Source organism: Rhipicephalus microplus, chromosome 8, assembly GCF_043290135.1.
Source record: "Rhipicephalus microplus isolate Deutch F79 chromosome 8, USDA_Rmic, whole genome shotgun sequence".
Taxonomy (NCBI): domain Eukaryota; kingdom Metazoa; phylum Arthropoda; class Arachnida; order Ixodida; family Ixodidae; genus Rhipicephalus; species Rhipicephalus microplus.
In genome coordinates, this window is record NC_134707.1 from 26,114,086 (window position 1) to 26,128,574 (window position 14,489).

Genomic DNA, 14,489 nt, shown 5'->3' on the forward strand with positions numbered 1-14,489 from the left:
TTTCAACACTCTTTGGGTAACTGCTACAAGCACACTTGCAGGGTGTACCCACGACGTCATAAATCATCACAATTTCTGTGTGGTAGGGAGGCATTCTCTACGCCATCTTTCGTCATTCTTCGCAGAAGCGTGGTACCCGCTACATACTCACAAAAAATTTTGTAGACTTTTTTTGTGCAGTGGCTAACAACGACGAAGGATTTCGCCTCAGGCTTTCGTAAGAGGGGGAGGGGGGTTGCAGCATACGATCATCCACTCTTGCGCAATTCACAATGTGTGACGCTTATAGTTGTTCTTCTGCTGTTCTAAAACACTTTACTGCTCATACAACGCAATTCCTTTCCCGACATCAAGCTTGCATTAGACCAGTTTGCAACGGAGTTTCTAGCACCGGCGTGCGTCTGTAGTAGAATACAGGGCTGGCACGCAGTGGACCTGTGTTCAAAGCATATTGTTCCTTTGTTATTTTTATGTACTTTTTTTTCTTCCTTTGTGCGACCGTGGTAACGAACCTTGGGGGCGGCGGCGGACAACTACGGCACATGTGACCCTTGTTGTGATCTCACAACAGCTTTCGCTGTGAACAACTGACGACGCGAGTACTAATCACATCAGGTCTTTTTTATGCTGTCTTGTAGTGTAATCTTTGAAGATGAAGCTTATTTCATTAAACATATGTGTAAGGCTATGCGACCTTTTTCTGACGCACTGCTATAGCATATATGAGTGAAGAATCTCACAATCAACCAGCCAATTCAACGGCGCTATATTTTACTCATGGTTTGTTTGTGGACTAGTGGTGCAAGTCTTCGAAGTGCAGTCTACCTAACGTCTAGCTGATGAAAACAGGACCAGCAACAATCAGTTGCCTTAGAGGAACGGAGAGATTAACAATTTATTTGGACACAGCAATGTAGCAGGTGGAGGGAATTGTTCCAAGGGCTCACTGATGCAGTTCAGCCGTTTTGAGAGAGATCAATTAATTTGGACACAGCAATGTAGCAGGTGGAAGGAATTATTCCAAGGGCTCACTGATGCAGTTCAGTGGTTTTGAGAGAGATCAATTAATTTGGACACAGCAATGTAGCAGGTGGAAGGAATTATTCCAAGGGCTCACTGATGCAGTTCAGTGGTTTTGATGGACTCCACAAGGTATACAGTTGTTGAGCCAAGGAGATGGTCAGCTGCGCAGACACTGGACCTGACAGATGCAGTCGCAAGGACGGATTAGGAAGTACACCTTCGAAAGATGTCGCATAGGTAGACCGCAGGCCTGTTTCCGTGCACTCTTGGATCCACAGGGTACCAGGAATGGGTCTGAGAGAAACAGAAGCAGACTGTCAAAACGACTAAAAGTAGACTGTCAGCGTTATTTGTTGTTATAGTTGGAGTTACTTCTTGTTCTTTCACATGATATTGTCTTATTCGTACATTGTTGTTTTTGATAAAACAACAAGCTCGATTCACTGCAGTTCTGGGCTCTATTTGTGCGAAGCCAGCCACATAGATATTTCGCGCATGTTACAGGCTTTTTCTTGCATAGTCACACGCATACACGGAGCGTTAGCGTAGTCAGTGTACGGATGTGCAAACGTCTCATTGTGCATGCGTCAAGACCCCAATTCAAGTTCACTTTCATAGGAAGTGATCATCGCACGCATGAGTGGTATTTTTTGCATCCTAATTTGTCCCGATCTGCCATTGAATTTCTGTGATTGATCTTTCTGCATATTTTGCCCCCTTTTGTTGTAGGGACAGTTACAGAAGTGTGCTTCTCAATTGATCATCTCCATATTTTATCAAGGATTTTCCAGCCTTGTGGAAAGCAGAAGGCTCGAAGTTGAACTGAAGAGGTGCTTCCACTGCACACAGGTGCTGACGTTTGACGTTGAGGTGCTCAATGTGCAATGAGCGATGCAGTGGAAGTGAGGGATGTTAGCAGACGTCGATGGCAATATAGAATGGTAAAGAAACACATTTAGACTTACATGATTCAGTTTGAAATGAGGGAAAGAGCGTCGGCAATTAGGGCAGTCGGCAGGGTGACGTCTACATACCGTGAAACACTAATGACAAAGAATGTGACGAAACGACACATATCCTTGTGGTGTATTGTGTCAATGTTTATTCATCTACGTAGCTATTTTATACCAGGGCAGAAGGTCAGAACAGGTGCGACGAGCAGTGGCCTCTGCTGACCGGAATGAAACCCGTGAAACGCTAATGACAAGGAATGTGATGAAACGACATATATCCTTGTGGTGTATTGTGTCATTGTATATTCATCCGCGTCGCTATTTTTTACCAGGGCAGAAGGTCAGAACAGGTGCGACGAGCAGTGGCCTCTGCTGACCAGAATGAAACCCGTGAAACACTAATGACAAAGAATGTGACGAAACGGCACATATCCTTGTGGTGTATTGTGTCATTGTTTATTCATCCGCGTCGCTATTTTTTTACCAGGGCTGAAGGTCAGAACAGGTGCGACAAGTAGTGGCCTCCGCTGACCTGAACGAAACCGTGCTAATCTTTCAAAGCTTAAAAAAAAACGTGGCACTTTCCTAACTTTTCTTCATCTCTGTTCTCAGAGGTAACTAATGGTTCTAGGGCATAACGGAACTCGCGTCGCGAGTCTCTGCATATCGCAGCGGCGCATGACGGTGGGTATTGACGAGAAAGGCGGAGGGGGAACTCCTTCCCTGCTCATCTCTTTTAGCTCGTAGAGTTGGCGGCGCGTTGCCCCGCATGGCCGTGCCTGCGGCTGCAGCGATAGATACAACCTCGGCGACCGGCAAACGGCGGGGGTTCCGGTGGCTGGCTGCGGGCGGCGCGATATGCGGAGCTCCTCTAGACGCTCTACCGTAACGCTGGAGAGCGCCTGACTCACATTAGGGCCAGCCCCCTGTTTGCACTGCGGATCGCCTACGCCACTGGCCTGTTGACTCGCCTTCACCACTCAACACGAGGGAAGGAGAGCGTGAAAAGCTCAGAAGAGAGAGAGAGAATGAACGTAGAGGAGGGGAATGGAGCTTTAAGCCGCTTGTTGCCCCGGCGACGCTGCGGCCGCCCCGAAACGTCGCTAATTTATCGAGCGCAGAGCAAGATTCCAGTGCCTCTGCAGCCACGCGGGCTTCGGCCGAAGACGTAGCCGGAAAGCAAGCCCGCAGGTTGGTTCCACGGGCAAGACGTTTTCCTCCGCTATTTCTCCTCCTTGCACAACTTTCCGCGCATCAAGATGGCGTCGTCGTCGCATCCATCGACAGTCTGCGTCGTCCGCCAGGGGGCTAAGCGATCGATGGTTGCTCTCCCTCATCGGCTCGCGTGAGAGCCACGCCATCTGTTGGACCCGCAGAGTCAGCGATGCTGTCCGCTCTGCATTAGAAGATGGGAGGGAATGGGGGCGCAAGCCAAAGGAAGTGAACCCGCAGGCCCACTCCAGAATGGGGGAGGCGGGCGGTGGGTCGCCCGCGGTAGAGTCAAGTGTGCGCATTTGCATGGCGGGGCGTCCCCTCTCCGGTTGAAGATGAGAGGTGCCAGAGAGGACCCTGTTTCTTTTTCGAGAGCTCGTGGATACCGTAGGGATAAATAGTGGGTGGGGGGCGAAAAGGTTTTTGGGAGGAATAGTAGTGGCCGCCTCATCCCGAAATGGGCTTCCCGTGTCGCGGCGTCTGTCGCCGCAGCTGTCCCCATTCCGACGCCGGCGGCAATGAGGGAAAGAGAAGGTAGGCGCCGTACGAAACTGTACCCCCCCCCCCCTCACCATCACACACACATCGATGCCAACTTTTGCCGCCGCGCGTGCCGGAGCTCCCGTGGCGCTAGCGCCGCTGACAGAGTAGTGGGTGGGGGCGCTAGCATCGGCGGCGTTAAGCCTGGCGCGCTGCTTGCTGCGCGCGCTGGGCTGCTGCTGCGCATTCTCGGCCATCGATTTGGAACCGCCGGGACTCTTCAGCGTCACCGTCACTTTCGCCCCCTCTTTCGCTCGCTCCACTCGTGCGCAGAGCCGCGCACGCAGCCACAATTCCTCACTCGTCGTTCCGATGTTTGCACCCGGCGGGAGGGTGACTGTGGATTGTGCAACCTTCCATGGCCCTGCGGAAACCCGAATGCAGTATACATGCACCGTCGCGGGACGTGGCATAAAAGTGCTCCCGCGTGCATGCGAGATTTTGTTTATCGACAGGGCTACCGCGGTGGCTTTCTGCCGCGGAAGCATTTCGAAGCGGTCGCGCCTTTTAAATGAACTCGCTGTGCGCGCCCCCGGAAGCGAATAGCGGATGGAAGGGTCTGTGGGGTTCGGCGTTCTTCTCGAGCAATCGATGTGTGCTGGCGCGCTTTCGTGTCCGTGTTTGATATGAGGATGGTGAAGACGAGCACACACAATGCAACCACGCGTAGGCTTAGGAGGAGCAAATGAAGAAGGGCGCAGGGAAGAGGGGGGGATGCGAGTTCCCGTATGCATTACCAATATGACTTTTCGGCAATAAAGCTATAGCATAGCGTTGCGGTCTCAGCACGTGCAACGGACGCGCCCGTGATCCCATGGCCCGATGGGTGACTCCGATTCGTGATGAGGATGGTTGCTGTTTGTTCGGACGTAAAAAAACAGGGGGCGTGTAAGGAGTGGACGTGCCTAAGCAATCACGTACGTTTCAATGAGAACGTAACTGCTTGTGAGTGACGCTTCGATTAAGTGTAAAGTAATTTTCATCCCGAAAATAAAATGAAGAGAGGAATGACACACTGTTCAACCTTGATTAGAGTATACAGCTCATGGCTGAGCGCGGGGCTACTGCTGTAACGAAAATGTTATATAAAACGCAATTGAATATATTAAGTAAGATATGCACTTTCTGAAATTCTCGCGTCCATCACAGATAATGCAGCCACAATTGCCGATGAGAAACTTTTGTTCTCGTCAGTTCCGGCGTAGCTTTCTGCAACATCACGGTAAGCTGGCCTGTCATAGAAATTGATTCGTCTTGACACCTTGCACTAAACATTTAGGGTCATAGAAAGGTCCCGATTGACCAGTGATGTGCGCAAGGAACGATGCGCTCGTCATTGCGCATCTTCACATTTCCGTGCTTGTTTAGCGCATATTTTCAAAATGAGTCCATAGCATATGTAAATGTTTTCGGTTCACCTTTCAGAGTCTAGACTATATCGTTCGATTTTCATGGCTGCTAGGCTCCCGCTGGTTTAGCGGTTCTGGCGCTACGCACTGCCAAACAAGTGGTGGAGAGTTCGATTTAGAGCCCGTGCAGCCGGAATAGCTCCGCTGGAGTCGGGCTTAGGGCACTTTTTTAAAAGGCCGCTACCAAGGTGCGAATAATAATCCTATACTATTGAACTGTAGTTTATGAACACCACACAGGAGAACAAGACTAAAAGAAGAGACGGCACGCCCACGAGAGAAATTTTATTCGTTAGTTGATGAAGAACTGTAATGAGTCTGAATCTACTTTTTACAGGATGCTGTCACAATGCCGTGGCGAAGAACGGGAGATGAACATTGTATTGCCATATTAATGAACATCGTTGGTAAGAACAGGAATGATCGTAATTTTTACAACAGTTAGCGGGCTAGATTTTGTATAAAGAAAGAGCCACGAGACCCATTCGATTCGGGAAACCATGCGGGTCAAGTAGGTTTTCCAGGAGGCGCGACAATCGAAGAACGTTCCAGAGTGCCTTATTAAGCTTACATAATCTGGCCCACCGTAATTACGTGAGTGGGTCCCACAGGGCATTTTGCTGGGCCAGTTGGTTCTTAGGTTTCTATACTGATTTACAGTGTGACACGACATCACAGAAGGGAGGCACGTGTGATCGTTCTGACGATGTATAAACGAAAGATTAAAATAGCCCCATGACAATGTCGCACGCGTAGCCACTGGCGGTCATGTGGTCAAAAAGTGTAGATATTGTTGATCTGACGAGAATGGCAGCAAACCTTGTGAACCGACGCACAAAGAGTGTGATGTGATAGGCAACCATCGTGACGCTCTAACAAGACAAATACAAGAGGCACATGTGATATCAAAGTTACAGGACATGTGTGTAAATACACCTTCTGCAGTTTTGTCCAAAAAATAAATGAAACAGCGAAATTTGACGCGTGTCTCTTTTGCTGCCGTCCCTAATGTCCCATACGCGAATGCTACTTGCACGCTTCTTCCCGCCACCAGTGATCTAAAAAGACTTGGGGGTTTCAATAAAATACCAGTTGTCACTCAACGCTCTATGTGTGTATTGTGAGCGTCTCTTGGTGTCGCATCACGCCGCGAATTATGGGAGGTGGGGTTGTCACTCTCGAGAGTGTCAGGATATGTGAGAAAAAGTGTATTCTTGTGAATTTTATTTTTATTTTGCCACTCTCGACAGAGTCCAGATATGTCGGCAAATGAGTAATTTCTGTATTTCGATTTGAAATTTATTGCCACAGAAGTACACAACACATATAAACAGCGATAATAGTGGGAGAAGAGCTGCGTGTAGACAGCTCCATGGACTAGTCCTATCTCCCCGTACAATGACAGCAGCAACATGAAGAAACTTGCACAATTGTTGCAATGTGAAGACAGATACAGCGCAAACTGATAAAAATCGACAAGAAACACAGAAGCAAGTTCAGCTTTCGTAACATCAGTTGAAGTAATGCATTTTTAGAAACTTATGATTTCTTTGTTTTTTAGTGTTGAAGGAAAGGAGTAGCAAAATGGATTGGTTGCCAAGGTGGCGATGTTCCTTATATGAGTAGTGTAGTCATTTCACGTGTAATGGAACACAATGGTGTTAAAAACTAGCTTTTTTTTACACATACACTCGCTTTTTTGCATTTGCCTGAGACAATTTAAATGAGAAATCCAACTTCTATTGCTTCTGAGAAGACATACATTGATAACCTTTCCTCCTGACAGGTCTCTGCGGCTCATATCGAATTGCCTTCAATCCTGAAGGCAATTCCATATCAGCCACAGAGACCTCCATGGGGGGGGGGGGGGGGGGGTGGACTGCGAAATATTCTCGACCACCTCAATCTGCGCACCTGGGTGTTCATACGTGTCGCCCTAGTCGAAACACGGCCGCCGTGGACAGAAATAAACGCTGCTTAATCGAGCTTAGCATCGCAGATACCTTAAGCCTTAATATATACCGCTGTAGATATAAAGTGGGTGCTATTGCCTTATGCTATAAATGACGCTTTGTAAGGTTGCTCGCGCGAAGCTGCACAATGATGCTTCACATCGTTTATGTTTAAAACCACCATCCCTTACACTGCAAAAAAGTCCAGTTGGTTGAACGTTTCCTTAAAGTCTCTCAACGCTTTTCTCTACGAACTATTGTTTTTTGTACTTGTTTTGTATAATACCTAGTACTAGGCTTCCTACAGGTGTGCAAAAGTCACCGCTATCACGCATTGCCACCACCTCGCCTGAACCATTACCCCACAAACCCGTAATCAAAGGCTTGCGTAATCCGATCCCCATAACGCCATCTCGTTAGCATCTCTGAACTTCAGTGTGAATCTGGGCATTTTTTTTTTTTTCTATTTCATCGTCGCTGTTCCTCCGTCCTCCTCCGTATTCCGACCTCCTCTTCGTATCTCTCTGTTATTGAATAATGAAAACGACTCGATCCCCACTCGGCACAGTGGCGCAATGTTACGAGTTGGCGCTCCACTCTGTCGACAGGGAGAGCTCGCGTCGGCCGTGGCGCCGCCTGTAATCCCGATTCGTGTCCAGTTGCGCGTGCTCCCACTCGGCATTCACGTTGAGGGCGCCCTCTACTAATCACTCGAGTGGCGAGCCTCTACATCGGTGCGCCGCACTGATCGGCATGACCACTCGCCTGATTAATTGGGCGCAGCTGAGCGGAAGATCAGACGGCTCCATGATATTCCCGATAAGGGGGTCATCCTCGACGGCCCCTGTTGGAAAGAGAGAGAAAAAAAAGAACGAGGGAAGAACTGAATGTGAAAGAAAAAAAAGCAGTTGGCTCGCCTGCCTTTATGTGTATATATATATATATATGTGTGTGTGTGTGTGTGTGTGTGTTGTGTGTGTGTGTGTGTGTGTGTGTGTGTGTGTGTGTAACGTAAGTAGGTATTGACTGAAGGTAGAGGCAGAGAAGGAAGAAGTCAGAATAGAATAAACATGGGGTATGAGCCAGGCCACGTCGCCCATTCATCATAGCGTCACACACACACACACACACACACACACACACACACACACACACACACACACACATATATATATATATATATATATATATATATATATATATATATATATATATATATATATATATATATATATATATATATATATATATATATATATATATATATATATATATATATATATATATATATATATAAGAAGTGTATACTTAAGATCTCGTTTTTTTTTTTCGTGTTTGACTCAATATTATTGAGACGTAACAGCCAATATTGCCAAGGAGAGTATAGGATAAGTTATTAGACCAAACAAATTGTAATGTAAATGTCGAGAAAAAAGTTGGTGTAAAGATAGCTTTCGTGGGCGGGAACCGATCCGGAGACCTTCGAATAACGCGTTCGATGCTCTACCACTGAGCTACCATGGCGGCTATCCACCCACCACCTTCATTTGGTATAAATGTGAATTTAAACGTGGGAGTGTCAGTCAGCGCCAGCAGTAGCCATAGTGGCGAGTGTAGTACACTCTTTATGAGTCTGTTTGGCGTCACGTAGCACGTGAACTTAATACGAGCAGGCAGCTGACCAATAGTTCTTGAGTACAACCTAAAGGCATCATGTCTGTTAGTACGAGACCCTCGTTAATGAATAAGGAAAGAAGTGTATACTTAAGAGCTCGTTTTTTTTTTGTGTTTGACACAATAATAATGATATCTAACAGAGAATTATGCCAAAAAGTATAGGAGAAGTTTAGACCATGTTGTAATGTAAGTGCCAAGAAAAAAAAGTGGTTGAAAAGATAACTTGTCGTGGCCAGGAACGGAACCTGAGACCTTCGAATAATCGGTTCGAATAACGCCAAACAGGCTCATATTGTTCTACACTCGTCGCCATGGCTACTGGTGGCGCTGACTGACACTCATCAAAGGCAGTGTATATTGCTGCGACAGGTTCGCCACGTTCAAGTAGCCCACCACAGCCATCGTGGCACCAGCACCAGCAAAACCCGGCTGGCATGCGCTACGCGTTCGTGCGCTCCGGCTACGATGGAGAGGAAGATAGTTGGATCTGTGCCACTCGGCTACTCGGACTTGACGAACATAGTCTTTAGAATCGTGGGCACAAGTTCGCCCTAATAAATACGCTTGTTTTTTTTAACCTGTCTGCCTCAACATCGCTACATTTCTGGAGGAGTTGCTGGGTTATGAATCGAAGCCCCACGAGCTCAAGACAGCGTAGCCTCGACGACCAGCGTATCAACCCCGTGGAAGTGACTCCTGTACACCAGAGGGCAAGTCGCCATCTTCGAGGTGACTCACCTGAGTTCGGTCCTCTTCACTTCGCACCAAGGGGAATTCAAACGATGGATGCCACCACTATGACTAGCCAGGTAACACCGGCACAAGTGTTCATTAGCCAACCGCACCATGTATTCCACGGCGACTCGTACGAGGATGTTGAAGATTGGTTGGACCTGTTCGAGAGAGTGGCGAGCTTGAATGGATGGGACGAAAGAGGGAAGCTCCGTCGCGTATACTCCGCCTTGGAAGAATATATATATATATATATATATATATATATATATATATATATATATATATATATATATATATATATATATATATATATATATATAAATGGCTGACTAACCAGAGTGGTTTGGGGGCTCAAATCCTGGATATTAAAATTTCTAAACATACACACGTCCCCCGAAAAAGATTTCTTGCTACGCCACTGGGACAGATAGATAGATAGATAGATAGATAGATAGATAGATAGATAGATAGATAGATAGATAGATAGATAGATAGATAGATAGATAGATAGATAGATAGATAGATAGATAGATAGATAGATGGATAGATGGATGGATAGATGGATGGATAGATAGATAGATAGATAGATAGATGGATGGATGGATGGATGGATGGATGGATGGATGGATGGATGGATAGATAGATAGATAGATAGATAGATAGATAGATAGATAGATAGATAGATAGATAGATAGATAGATAGATAGATAGATAGATAGATAGATAGATAGATAGATAGATAGATAGATAGATAGATAGATAGATAGATAGATAGATAGATAGATAGATAGATAGATAGATAGATAGATAGATAGATAGATAGATAAAGCTTATGCAGGTTACCAGTAGACCTCTTCAATTGACAAACTGCACGAATGCGACGTACAGACGAGAAAGGGCATAAGCGGAAACAAATGCAAAAAAAAAGCCAGGGGGTTGAAGATCAGCGGGTGCTTTCGGGAAAGATTTGGGGGGGGGGGGGGTCATAGGGATGACAGCGCGCCATCTGACAGAGACCGCTGCTCAGCAGCATGGGGAGGACAGCGTCTGGGTGCGGTGGGTGAACGAGCCATCGTCAATGGCTTCTGGTCGGTGGCCCCTGAAAAGGACGCTTTTGCGCAGTACTTGTCGGGCCTGCGGCGAAGCACCACCGAGAGCCGCGACAGCGTGTATAGCGCGTTTGCTGTTTGCCAGCCTTCTGGGGGACGACCCACGCACGCTCCGGGTGCTCTTGAGGGTCTTCGGCTCGTGACGCAGTTACGTGACCCTCTTCTTCCCCTCTCCACTCGACGTCCGGTGGCTCTCTCGAAGCCCAGAAAGTACGACCCGGAGGACCGTTTAAGCCACCGTTCGAACCGCAGAAACTTAACAACGGATGAAAAAAAATCAAGCCAACAGAAACGAGATGCTTAGGTCATATGGCTTGCCTACGGATCAGGTAGGGTGCGCCACTAGAGGTGCGGCACGCATAGGATGGGAAAGTGACATAGAAAATACCTGCGGTAACTTTCGTGGTAGCTTTCTGTGGTTTGAAGCCAGGATGGCAGTAATGCGGACTAAGAATTACCAAGCAAAATACGAAGTAATAGACGCACTACGCAGTGTTTAGGAGGAGGAGAAGGAGGAGGAGGAAGTGGCTGAAAACTTGATATTTGTCGGTAAAAGGCCTCAACATGCAGTCCAGTGCAACGGGGGTGGGTTTTCCTAATCACTGTGGCTATACGGGGAAGGAAAAATAGACCATAAGCGAGTAGAAATAACCCAGAAGAGGTTGTCTGATCGGTGGCTGAAATCAAGGCACGAGTAAAAGCTTTGTGTTTTAATACACAATAATGCCCAATGTACTATGGCTCGGCGGCCTGAGCCGTCATTCGATCAAAAAGATGAACCACTCATTTATGCATCCATTTACCCATCCGTCCATCTATCCATCCATCTATCCATCCATCCATCCATCCGTACATCCGTCCGTGCGTCCATCTATCCATCCATCTAACTATCCATCCGTCCATTCGTTCGTTTGTCCGTCCATCCGTTCGTTTGTCCATCCATCCATCCATCCATCCATCCATCCATCCATCCATCCATCCATCCATCCATCCATCCATCCATCCATCCATCCATCCATCCATCCATCCGTCCGTCCGTCCGTCCGTCCGTCCATCCATCTATATTCACGAGCGTACATCCATACATTAATCCATTTAGCCATCCATCCATTCATCGGTATAGAGTTGCTGTGTGCCTTTCAGGGGTGGGACTCGGTGAAAGAGTCTATTTGAAATATGGCGTTTGCACTCACCGATACCGCTACGTAAGGCCTCTTGCCTTACTGATACCGCTACGTGAGGAAATACTTGAGAACAAGTGCTCGAACCAGGGTATATTTGGTGCTTGGTAAAAATGGACAGTGTCTTATTCACCTAACTTCTCCTCATACGAACTCCTTCAATACTTTATGGATAATTAAACCAGCAAAGGACGCTAAAGTTGTATGGCTGCCCGTGGTGAAGCGTTGAAGTGTAGCGGTTGCTATTTCCTTGTGACGCACGCTCGAAACATGTATACCAGCGAACAAATCAGCGGGTAAAACGCTGCCTATAGACGGCACCTTACAGTTTGTTATATGTACACCTATATAACGCTGTGCGTCAGAAGTCGACAAAGTTACTATGGATTGGAATATCTAGAAGTGGAATGGGGCAAAGAGGTATAGGCGGGGTGAATATGGAAGACTGGAATTTCATCAACTGGCTTGGTTACGTAAGCGTACTGAAGCTGGAAACGCTGTGCCAGCGCATCATTCATGTCAAATCCTCAAAGTCTTTTCCGGGAGGAAGATACGGTGATAGGCCGTCTGCGGGGGGGGGGGGGGGTGTAACATTCACCAATGCCTCACTCATTCAATATCGAAATGACAGACAGCATAGAGTGCAATGACTGTGCTGTTGAGAAAAAAATATTGAGCACCCTCTTCTGCTACTGCCCGTGTTACACGTTAGATAAACTTCACCTCTGTACTGGTCCACATCAACGAAACGCGAGCAATTTCACTGCCGGGGACACATTGAGACCATGCTGCAGTCTCTCACAGTTGCGAAGGCAACAAAATCGCTGCTACGCTTTCTTGTGAATATCAGACTAATTCACCGTTCATGATATCTACCCGCTGAATGGTCACGTCAGCGACAACAGTCACTTTTCTCTCCTCCTATCTAACTTTCCTTCCCCTTTCTCAGTGCAGGGTAGCCTACGGGGGTCAGCCTTGGTTACCCTACCAGCTTTCTCTTTTAATTTTTCTTTCTCACTCAAGGATGTTTGCCTGTTTAACCGTTACTCCATCAAAATCTTGCGTGGGCTTCGCGCAGCCCGAAGAGTCGAACTGATGGGATGCCATGCAAACACAACGGATGAATCACAGCATCAATGATGATAGTACCCTCACATTCGTTGTTTTCTAACCTTAGCGTATCCCGGAGTATGCATGCTTAGAATGTTTCGTTTCGTATTCCATTGAAGTTTAGACATCTTGAGACGAAGTTTGACCTCCCAACATTTTCTTTTAAATCATGGTTGCCGCAAGATTTGGAGCTTGAGAATATAGCAGCGAGCTACAACCATATGCCGCTTAACAACGCCTTAATTTCTGTCACGTCAGTAAATTTTTGTACCCTAAGGGGTTAATGAAGGCACTTAATGACCATTTTGTAATTTATTTCTTACAATGTTTGCTAAAGTCAGCCTGATGAATGTTTCCAATAGCTTACAAAGTGTGTAGACACAGAATGTTAAAGACTTCAGCGATTATAGTTTCATTAGATCATTTAGTCTGCTTATGTTATAACTGATCCAATCTTTATCACTCCTGTGTTTTGTTCTCTTTCAGAGAGCGATACGCTGCAACCATAAATAAAAAATCGAGCATAAAAAAAGGTCGTTATTTGAAGTAAGGCATGGTCGCCCAGTAGACGGCACATGCAATAATTATCCGAAAGTTAATAGATGGATAACACTATTGTCCCCTCTGATATGGGTTAGCAACTAGTTCCACCAAACTCAATTTTTTTTACCTTCCCTCTCCGATCGTTATCTTTCAAATACATGGCTCGTGTGAACAAACATTCGCCTGTGGTCGGAGAAGATAATTCACATCGCGCTTCGTAGATAAAGTGAGCCCTTTTATCTCCGAGTTGAAGTCGTTTAATTTCCGATGAAAAGTGAGGAACACGCGGAGATCGGTACGAGAAGGCAGCGGCAGACCTTTAATCTGCAGAGTCTAAATACCGCACACACCTCATTCGGTGAATACTGATCAGGCATCGTCCGTTCTCTCCACGTGGGCTCACCAAGTGACGACGTATAGATCACCGGCCGCCCACAGCGAAGGGAAAGCAGTGCGGGTCACGAGATGTGGCTCATGCTTTATCGTTTAACCTCACAGGACGAGATATTTGTAAATGATAAGGGAAGAGAGAGGTGGGGGAGGGGGGAGGGGCTAGGCATGTTTGTGGATTCACGATGCTGTGCCTTCTGCGCATGGTTTCAGTTGCTTGAACAGCTCGGAAAGCCGATGGAGGGAGCTCTATGTATTGTGCACCTTTTTAACTGAATCACCTTTGTTTTCAGCACTACAAGCAATGTTGGGAGAGATTAGGGGGAAAATAGCTGGTTAGGACAGGTTTAGAAGGTTCTGGCCATCCTTAAATACACCAACATAACGGTGGTGGCAACAACAGCAACAAAATAAAGTTTACATATACAGTGCGTTGTACATAACCCAGTTTCAGGAATGCAGCAAGCTTGCACATGCCCCGAATAAGACACTCTATGAACAGCAACATTATTGATAAAACGCCAAAACGATATCATTACTTCGTAGCGAAGCCTTGAAGCTAAAGGTAAACGAGTTCATGGTAACGATGTTACGTCAACAAACACTCTCCGTGGCTCTTTGAATGGAATTTGTGCTCATATTGCTACGAATGCAT

The 14,489-nt window shown here is 46.6% G+C and overlaps 1 protein-coding gene and 1 long non-coding RNA gene across 2 annotated transcripts in view; one reads left to right on the forward strand and one right to left on the reverse strand.

Annotated features, from left to right (window-relative positions):
• LOC119164300 (homeobox protein OTX2) overlaps positions 1–14,489 on the forward strand; it is a 231,649-nt gene that overhangs the window by 25,460 nt on the left and 191,700 nt on the right. The gene's annotated exons all lie outside the window — the stretch shown is intronic.
• The window catches only part of LOC142768881 (uncharacterized), a 99,893-nt gene continuing 86,281 nt past the window's right edge, over positions 878–14,489 (reverse strand). The window contains exon 2 of the long non-coding RNA XR_012885515.1: positions 878–1,317. This is a non-coding gene — a long non-coding RNA (uncharacterized LOC142768881). The remainder of the gene's footprint in view (positions 1,318–14,489) is intronic.